Genomic DNA, 9,177 nt, shown 5'->3' with positions numbered 1-9,177 from the left:
GTGTGTGTGTGTGTGTGTGTGTGTGTGTGTGTGTGTGTGTGTGTGTGTGTGTGTGTGTGTGTGCATACATACATATTTACATATATACATATCCGATAGTTGGATCCTTTGTGTGTGAGACTGAGTATCATCACACTTACAAGAGCTATGTCGATTCAGAGATATAAATGCCGTCAAAGCGATCCATTTCGAACAGGTCTTGTACGAAAGATGAGACAAAGTTCAGCCCGTCCACACTTACAGCCCATGGTGGCGAACAGGGAAATTCTTTATAGCTACACGGAGTACCGACAAAACTACGCAGAGAGTTGATGTACGTTTTCAATATACTTGTATATATGTTGAACAAGGCGGCATCAAAAGCCTACTTCACCAGAAGAGGTGAAATTATACCGTCACCTGCCAGTTAACCAGGAACAGTGCGATCATATTTGCCACGGGCGTTCTTGTCGGATCATCGTCACCTGAAGTTCCAACCGCACTGTCTCGTGTGCTTACGGGCAGTGTGCCACCGAGTGTGAGTAAGCACTGTCGTCCAAACATACCTAAGTCCTGGGCATTAACCGGTCTGAAGAAGATAACGATCTACACATCCAACGTGAGAACCCTCTCAGAAGACCACAAACTGAAGAATGTAATGGAGGAACTGGTGGACTGGCATATGGTAGGGGTAAGCAAAGCTTGAAGGGAGGAGGGTAAGACTTGTACAACTAAAGGACAATCAATTTTTCTTCTTCTACAGAGGTAAAGAGAGGGAAAGACTAAGTGGATGAGAGTTCTTGATTAACCGAGAAATTGTTGGATATTCGTGATAAGACCTTATTTGCACATTATTTGGTCGCCTAATGAATAGTAAAGGATTCAGAAAGGGTAGGTGCATTTCCCTAACACAGTACTAAAAATTAATTATTAAATGAATAAATAAATAAACTAAATGCACATATCATAAAAATGTGGTTGTGGTAATATTATTTTTTTCATTTTTTTTTTAATGAAGAGCGTCTTTTTTGCACCCACTGTGGACAGAAGGGGGTCACAAAACACTTTGGCGCCGTCCGTAAGGAGACCAGTTGACACACTTCATCATCATCATCATCATTGTCTTATGCCTACATCCGAGAGCAGGGCCTGACCCGAATCAATTTTTTCCTCGCTCTTTTTTTTTTTTTCGTTCTTCCATGTCTTCTAGCACGGGCGAGTGGCTGACATCCCTCCGAAGGTCAAGAGGACGACTGTCATGCTTTCCAGCACGTTGGCTAACTTTGTATGTTTTCTACAAGGTACCATCAGACAATGCTATTCACCCAAGGCATGTCGTCCCACGTCCTGAAAGGGGATTCCTACTGATCCTTACCCTTTATAAGATCAACCCCGCTATCCTACCCCAATGAATAAAATATCGTGGAGGCAGTCATGAAAAATATATAAAGACAATGCTATTCACCCAAGGCATGTCGACCTCCGTTCTGAAAGAAAGTTTCCTCCGATCTTTGCCCCTTTGAAGATCGAGTCTGCCATCCTCCCCGTCCCCCCGTAAATGAAATCGCCAAGCGATACCCGAAAGGAAATATACAAAGTGTACCAGTGTTGAGGAGACGGGGCTGCTTCGGTCTTGTTTGTGCGCGGCACGTGACCTCAGAGTCGAAGTCTCACCTCCTAACTCGCCCAGCGACTTCTCAACGCCGTGTCTAAGAACCCACACAGGCGAGAAGCTTGCACCAGGAGTCTCCTAGCCTCGCCAGAAGCCCTCATTTTTGCCCTATGTGATAGTACATCTGTGAGTATATTTTCATCCAAAAATCTCCATTCTCCTTCTCTCACTTAAGCAGGTCCCCTGCCCCCATCCCGACCCCCGTCCCTACACAAACACACTTTTTCCTGTGCCGCTCCCAGTCATACCTCAGTTCTTCTACTCTATACAACACGACACTGGTCTTGTCAACCCCTCCCCGCCCCCAATACTCTTACACCCAGTCTGTCTCTCCTACTTATCATCTCTATCTCTCTATTCCCCGGCTGCTCTCTTATGCCTATTCTTTCTTCTCCATTTTCCTGTTTCCTGTATTAGTGTCTTGGTCTCATATATATATTTATTATTGTCTTCATCCCTTGTTCTTTTACAGTATATTATCACTATACTTTCGATTTTTCCAGTACTTGTGTTTATAATCCATTAGTTCTTTTTGCCACCCTCTATACTGTGTCGTTCTCTTCTCTCTCGATTAGTTCTGCCTGGTTTCTGTCGCTTTGTCTTCTTGTGATCTTATTTTCTTCCATTTCCGAAAAACTTTTGTCGTCATCTTTGCTTCCTGCTCCATTTCGGGTGTCTATTATTATTTTTTTTTTCTCCTCCTCTTTTTATTGGTGCTTCCGCTAATTATTCACTACTTCCTCTGTTGTTTTCTAAGCATCTTTTAGGTTTCCCTTTTACCCCAATGTTTCTATTTTCTTCGTGAGTTATCCCCGCTTGATTTTTAATGCTCAACACACTCTTTAGGTTTATAGGTAAAAAATTATTTTTCTTTTTGTTCTTTCTTGTTGGAACATTTGCTCTTTTTTAGCATTATTCTCTGAGTCATACAGAACTGAATCCTCTGAGTTGGCATCACTAAAGATCTTGCTACCATGATCAACCTGTCAATCACTGACTGTCCACAATAATTCTGTAGTCTTCCATTTGATCTATACCAGCTCTATCAATAATTATATTTATACATGTACAGAGGTGTTCGGTATTGATAAGTTGTTCAATATACAGAAGGCAATAACACGCTGGTCTACTTCCCTATTTCTCTCTCCAACAATAAAGCCTCGATCACAACCCGCATGTGCATTCAAGTCTCCCATTACTAATACATTTTCTAAATTTGCATTTTCGGCCCAAAGCAAGTTGCAAAATATCATGAAAAACATTATTTTCCTTGGTTTGTTCTTCCTCGTTGTGGTGCATAAACCTGTAGATTTTATATTTTGATATATAGCAGATGGAGTGCAATTTACATAATTCCTTCGTTTTCATGTCGCATTTGCTACACACTCGGCAATTTCTGTGTTCGCAATCATAGCTACTCCGTGTATTTTATTACCTCTATCACTCCATATCACTTGGTAATTTTGGTGTATTATCTTCTGTTCTCTGCGCGGCAGTTTTAGTTTTGCGGCACAGAGCATTTTCAGACCTCTCTCTCTCTCTCTCTCTTGTTAAAGTGGTGACTTCTTTTTTTCTCTCCATATATCTCTCAATTTCTATTTCTCTCATCAAAATAATAATTTCTTTCTTCATCTATCTCTTTTTCCATCTTCAAATTTTCTTCTTGCACGACCCGTATACCTTTCTAATATGCCATTGGGGGGGGGCTTCTTTTTCCTCATCCATGGGGTTCCGAGGTTCTGTATACGTATTTTGAGCAAAGGGTTGTGGTGGTGGTTGTGGACCACCACCACAACCGACTAGTATTTTCTAGATATGTATGGTTCCCACAAAGTGCTTTACTTTTTCTGACATTATCAAATTCTCTTCCAAAGTTAAAGATCGCGCTGAAGTATTAGAATCCTATTTACTAGATTATATTAGGTTGTTACTAGCAATTACGATACATTTTCGCTCTCCTTTTGTATCTAAGTTAAAAATAAATTAATACTTCGTGCTGTTTTCACCTGGGTGTATAACTTGACACCTAATTCAGCTCATTTTTTATACAGATCACAGCGTTATTTTGTTTAGATCTCAAATATCCAGTTGATTTGAAATTTGCCATTATCATCCCTATTTTGATTTACCGATTTATTTATTTATCTTTTTATTCATTAATTTTTCATCTTACTTTATTTTATCTATTTATTTCATTTTATTCTATTTTGTTTGTTTGTCCATTTATTTATTCATCTATGTATTTAATATTACTATTTATTATTATTATTATTATCATCATTATTATCATTATTATTATCATCATTATCAATATCATCATCATCAATATATATATATATATATATATATATATATATATTCCCCAATGATGACAAGCACCTGCCGACGAGGAAGCTAACCAAGACCCAAGGGAGACCCAATCAAGACTAACGTTCCCTCGAGGACGGGTGCCACTAGGACGCATCTCGAGTGACCCTTTTCTCTGCTAGTTACGACTTTCATCGTTTATTCTACCTGTTGCTGGGTGATTCTGTTCAGCTGAGGGAAATAAGCACTCCACAGCGAAAGGAGAGAATCCGCGAGAGGATGAGGGGAAGTGGGTGGGTGAGTGGTGAGTACGTTTTCCTCAGAGTCAAGGGCTGAGTAGGACCCATGAATATTTCATATTCTATTTTATCTTATTTTAATTTATTTTATTTTGCAATTCATCCATACAAGTTTCTTCAAAACCATTTCTATTTTCTAAGACTCATCCCACCTTATTAGCTGATCCCAAATCCTAGATGGTAAAGACAGACTAACTTATTACAATATAAAAAAAATAAAATTCCTCTGTTCTGCAGCCCTCCTTTACCTCTTCTATGTTTTCACCTCGTTGGTGCAATATTATACACAAGGACAGAAGCGCTGGTTATCACTGTCTGAATACCCCCTTTTCCGGTGGTTCGCTTACCTGTCAATTCCGTTAGTTTTCAGTACCGGAAACAGGAGCTTGTGAACCAAATCTCTCACCATTTTCGTTAGTATTCCGATATCAGTCTGCATTTCACAAATGGGCTGAGTGTAGTATTATTAGTTTGTCGGAAATAATCAGCGTTTCTGTCCTCGGGGATCACATCGCACCGGACAAGTTGAGTCGTGAAGGTGGTCAAGGAATTATTTAAGGAGGGTAGCAGAACAGAAATAATAGTCAAAAGTGAATTACATTTTTTCCATTTCGAGAAGAGATTAGTTTTCAGTCATAAAAGAATGGTGCGTGACTCTGGTCCGTAGGGACGTCACTCAACATGCAGGGACTTGAGTGTCATCCACTTTGTGTCGTGTGATCACAAATTTAGGGAAACATCCAACTTCATCATGAATTCAAAAAATCGATTGCAGCTCAAGAAAAGATCCATAGTAACTTCAAATCAATATTGCCTAACGCAACTCATTCTCCTCACTCTGTCGTTGTTATTGTTGTGGACTCTACTAGCGTTTCTATCCTTATGGGTAATCTTGTACTGATAACGTACGCTATCTTACATGTTGCTTTAATTAGTTGAGGGTAGTTATTGTTTTGTTCATAGCTGTTTCCTATTGGGCTTCATTTCTATGATAATATATTCGTGAGTTGGCATGTGAGGGACGAGAGGGTAGGTGACCTCATCCTGTTTAGTACCGAGGTCTAAAAAATACTGGTGAGGATTTCAAGGAGGTTCATTTTTTTCTACTGTATGGTACTATTGCTTTGAAGATTTCTCCCATAGCTTCTTTTCAACCATATCCGGTTCTCCCGTTGTCCTAAATCTCTCTGGCAAGAGACCCAAGGCCCCCAGATTACCGGCAAAGGTCACCGTATTGACCCTTAAGTCCCTCAAGATAATGTGTTGTTGTTGTAAGGCTTGAGTGAACTCGTGAACAAATTTTATCCAAATCACCTTGACCGGCACAAAGAGGAACGAACGGCTTGATCGACTTCCGACTGTCGCCGGACGATTCTATTCAGCCATTGGTTTGCCCTTGGCTGGGTCGGGTCCTTCTGGTAAACAGTGTTTTTTTTTTTTTTTTTTTTGACGACTCTGTTCATTTTGAATTGGCGAAGATCATCTCCATGCTGTTGAACTGTTTGTTTACATTTCTGACCTTCCACTGAATGACGGTTTAATACGATTTCTTCATACTTTTTATATATGAATTTTGCCAAGTTTCGCAGTGTTATTTTCTATATGGTGCATTACCTCATAAACACTTTTTAGAGAGTCCCGCGTTTTCTTCCCTTCTTCTTCGGTCCCCCATACCTGTCCGTACAAAGTCTCTTTACATTTTTGAATTGTAAGAAATCTTCGTCAAATTAAAGTAAACAGGCAACAGAGGTCTCATTTAACCTCTTAAGGATCATGGCAAGACCCCTCCCCTCCCCCAGATTCTTTTATGACTTTGTCCTGGTTATCGTCAGGAGCTTTTATTCAGCGATGGAGGGTAGGGGTGGGGACCTAGAGATCCTCAAAGGGTCCAACCTACTCGAGACACAACTCAACTCACCTTCTTATCGTCGCGGACGGTGGCGGAGGTGGAAGAGCGGATGGCGGTGGTGGACGAGAGGAGGAGGAGGAGGAGGAGGAGATGAGCGTGCAGGTGAGGGAATCGGCCACGCGGGTGGAGGCGGACGCGCAGATGGAAGTGGCCTCGTCGATGAAAGAGTTGGAGGTGGACGCGAGGGTGGGTGGAGCTGAAGGTGGACGGGCGAGCGGGGAAGGTGGAAGCGCGGATGGAGGTGAAGGTGAAGGTGGAGGTGGAAGCAATTAAAAGGTGTGGCTGTGGGAGCGAGGACGCGGGTGGAAGGAGGCGTGGGGGGTGTGGGGTAGGGTGGCGTGGAGGAGGAAGAAGAAAAACAAGAGGGAGAGGATGAGTAAGAACTGGAGAAGGACGAGAAGGAAGAGGAGGAGGAGGAGTTGGAGGAGGAACGAAAGGAAGACGCAATGGAAGAGGAATTCAGGAGGCAACAGGGCGCGCTCGTTCAGGGACAAGAACAAAAATCAGAAGGCAAAGAACCGTCAGGCACAAGAATGGATTGACCCCTAGTGCAATAGGCTCACCTTTCGAGAGAGAGAGATAAAGAGAGAGAGAGAGAGAGAGAGAGAGAGAGAGAGAGAGAGAGAGAGAGAGAGAGAGAGAGAGAGAGAGAGAGAGAGAGAGAGAGAGAGAGAGAGAGAGAGAGAGAGAGATAGAGGAGAGAGAAAAAAAAACAGACACGAGCCTGCAGGGAGGGGTTGAGAGTTGAGTACAAGGATGGGCTGGGACGGGTGGGGGGACGTGTGTGGGACCAGCTAAGCAAGTGGGAGGCGTGTGGGAGCAGAGGGACGCGGGAGAGGGGGAGTGAAGGACAAATCCATCGGAGCTGATGCCTGTATCGTGGATTGCAGTGGAAGTCTTCTCATAACACACAAGACGCGGCACTCGTATTCTTGGTATCAACTAAACACGAAATCCAGTAGCAAACCCGGCATCGGAACACTTTTAAAGCACTGCTTGTTCACGTGAGCGGGGTACACGTAGTGAAACTACACAGGCGAGGTTACACGGGGGTGATGATGCCAAGGGTGAGGAGGAGGAGGAGGAGGAGGAACGGGGCACTGAGACTTGTTGGTGAGACTGCACGACCCTTGTTTGTTGTTGCAGGTCTTGCTGGGAAGACTGCGGCTAAGCTCAGCGGATGAGACTGGTGCAAGTTTTGATGGACTGGTGCAGGTCGTGACTGGTTTAAGACTTGGCAGAGAGACCCCTCCTGAGAAGCCTGGCGCAAGTCTTATGGTAAGCCTGGCGCAAATCTTATGGTAAGCCTGGAACAAGCCTCGGGAGTAAGGCCAAATTAAGTCGTGATGGTGTTGAAACTGGTGCAAGTCGTGGAGGTCTTAATGGTGAAACCTTTGCTGTGCCCGTTATGCTCTTCTTCCAGTGTGCGAATCCTCCTGGGGACCCTGGTGCAAGACTCATTGGCAAGACTGGTGCAAGACTTAACTAGCGAGACTGGTGCAAGACTCGCTTGTGATATTTCAAGTGTTGTAACCTTCTCTCACGTAGTGAACTTGCACTTTCTCTAGAAAGGCATCTAATGGTTCCATTCCTAGCACGCGTCTAGAAACCCCAATGCACAAGACATTAGATAGTGCACTGACATTGAAAGGAGGCGCCTCTGGCTGAGTTTACAAAAGGGGACGGACACTCCCTCCCTCCTAGAGGAATGACCGACTGGAGGTGCCTCTGCCTACAGCCACGGAAGGAGACAGACCCTCCCTCTTAGAGGCACGACCAATGACAGGCGCCACACACACAAGACCTGCGCGGCTGACAGAGACACGCTCGCTGACGAAGAGGCTGAAGGTGACTCGACAGTGCGACGGCGGCACCTGTCGCTCCGTCAGGGACAACTGGTGGCTCCTCTGCCGGAGTGGAGGTCTTCCTTCGTCTGTTGCTCCCCCTCCAGGTCCGCAGCAACGACGCTTCTTCCATTGGTCGATCCAGACTCACCCACCGTTTTTTTGCTTACTACTGCGGAGGAGGAGAAGGAGGAGGAGAGCTTGCCTCGCGCGTAATGATGACGCCAGCGTATATAAATAGCGTCCGTGGGGGTGGGGGTGGGGGAAATAAACAGAAAAGTTTACAGACGTGGGTGGGTCTAAGTAGATGTTTGTGTCTCCGCGTGCAGCGAGACGACTGGGACGCCCACGGGACACATAAATCTTCCGCCCAAATCCGTCGCGTTTTATGTCCTCCTCAGCTCGAGCGACCTCGGCATTCCAGCTCGGCCCCCAGCCAGAGCCGTAGTGGGCGGCGGAATGGAAGGAGTCTGCCTGCGTTCGTCCGCGCCCTTCTCAGCCGCCGGGACTTCACCGCCGCCGCCGCCGCTCCCCTGGTCCCGCCTGACTGCGCTCCCGCCCCTCAGAGCGCGATCAACCCACGGATCTGCGCCCGTGATCTTCTTCACTCCTGTCGTCGGGCCACTTTTCCGTGGCTGACCACTTTTCTGTGACTGACCACTTTTCCGTGGCTCACCACAGTTGTCCTGCCCACCGTTTTTGTCTTTAGTTTTTGTTCCAGCTCAACGTGGTTCCACTCACCCCCTAATCACTATTATCTTCAAATGTCTCTCTTTTTCTCTCTCTACCTATCTTTCTCACTCTTTTCTCCTTTCATGCACTTTGAACTCTTCGCGCGATGGACACTTGGGACGATTTTTCCCTCGCGGTCATTGGCGTGTCCTTCGCAAAGAAAACTCCCTTAGCTCAACTTCCAAGAGCTGTTTCGCATTTACAACAGTTAGATGACAGCTTCCTCTCGTCACTTTCAAGAGGTGGGGGGGAGGGAGTTAGGGGGAGTAGGGGGGGGCAGGAGGAGAAGCTGCTCCGTTACGACGTTGCATCGAACCCTTTGTTACGTCAGGCGAGTCTCGTCGCTCTAGTCCCGATTTTCCTCTCTTTCATTATCGACCTATCTCCATCCCCACACTCCCTCTCATCCTTCGAGACTCCTCTTGCATGGAGTGT

At 45.0% G+C, this 9,177-nt stretch overlaps 1 protein-coding gene across 2 annotated transcripts in view; it reads right to left on the bottom strand.

The window, feature by feature from the left end:
• LOC143038054 (uncharacterized) overlaps positions 1-6,783 on the bottom strand; it is a 340,384-nt gene extending 333,601 nt beyond the window's left edge. For both annotated transcript variants that reach the window (XM_076206939.1, XM_076206940.1), the window contains exon 1: positions 6,176-6,783. The gene's annotated coding sequence lies outside the window, so the exon portion shown is untranslated. The remainder of the gene's footprint in view (positions 1-6,175) is intronic.
• Between the last annotated feature and the right edge of the window lie 2,394 nt (positions 6,784-9,177).

Source organism: Oratosquilla oratoria, chromosome 23 (genome assembly GCF_046742065.1).
Source record: "Oratosquilla oratoria isolate Oo_2021 chromosome 23, ASM4674206v1, whole genome shotgun sequence".
Taxonomy (NCBI): domain Eukaryota; kingdom Metazoa; phylum Arthropoda; class Malacostraca; order Stomatopoda; family Squillidae; genus Oratosquilla; species Oratosquilla oratoria.
Note: the sequence above shows the minus strand (reverse complement) of the source record. Positions and strands in the feature narration are given on the sequence as shown.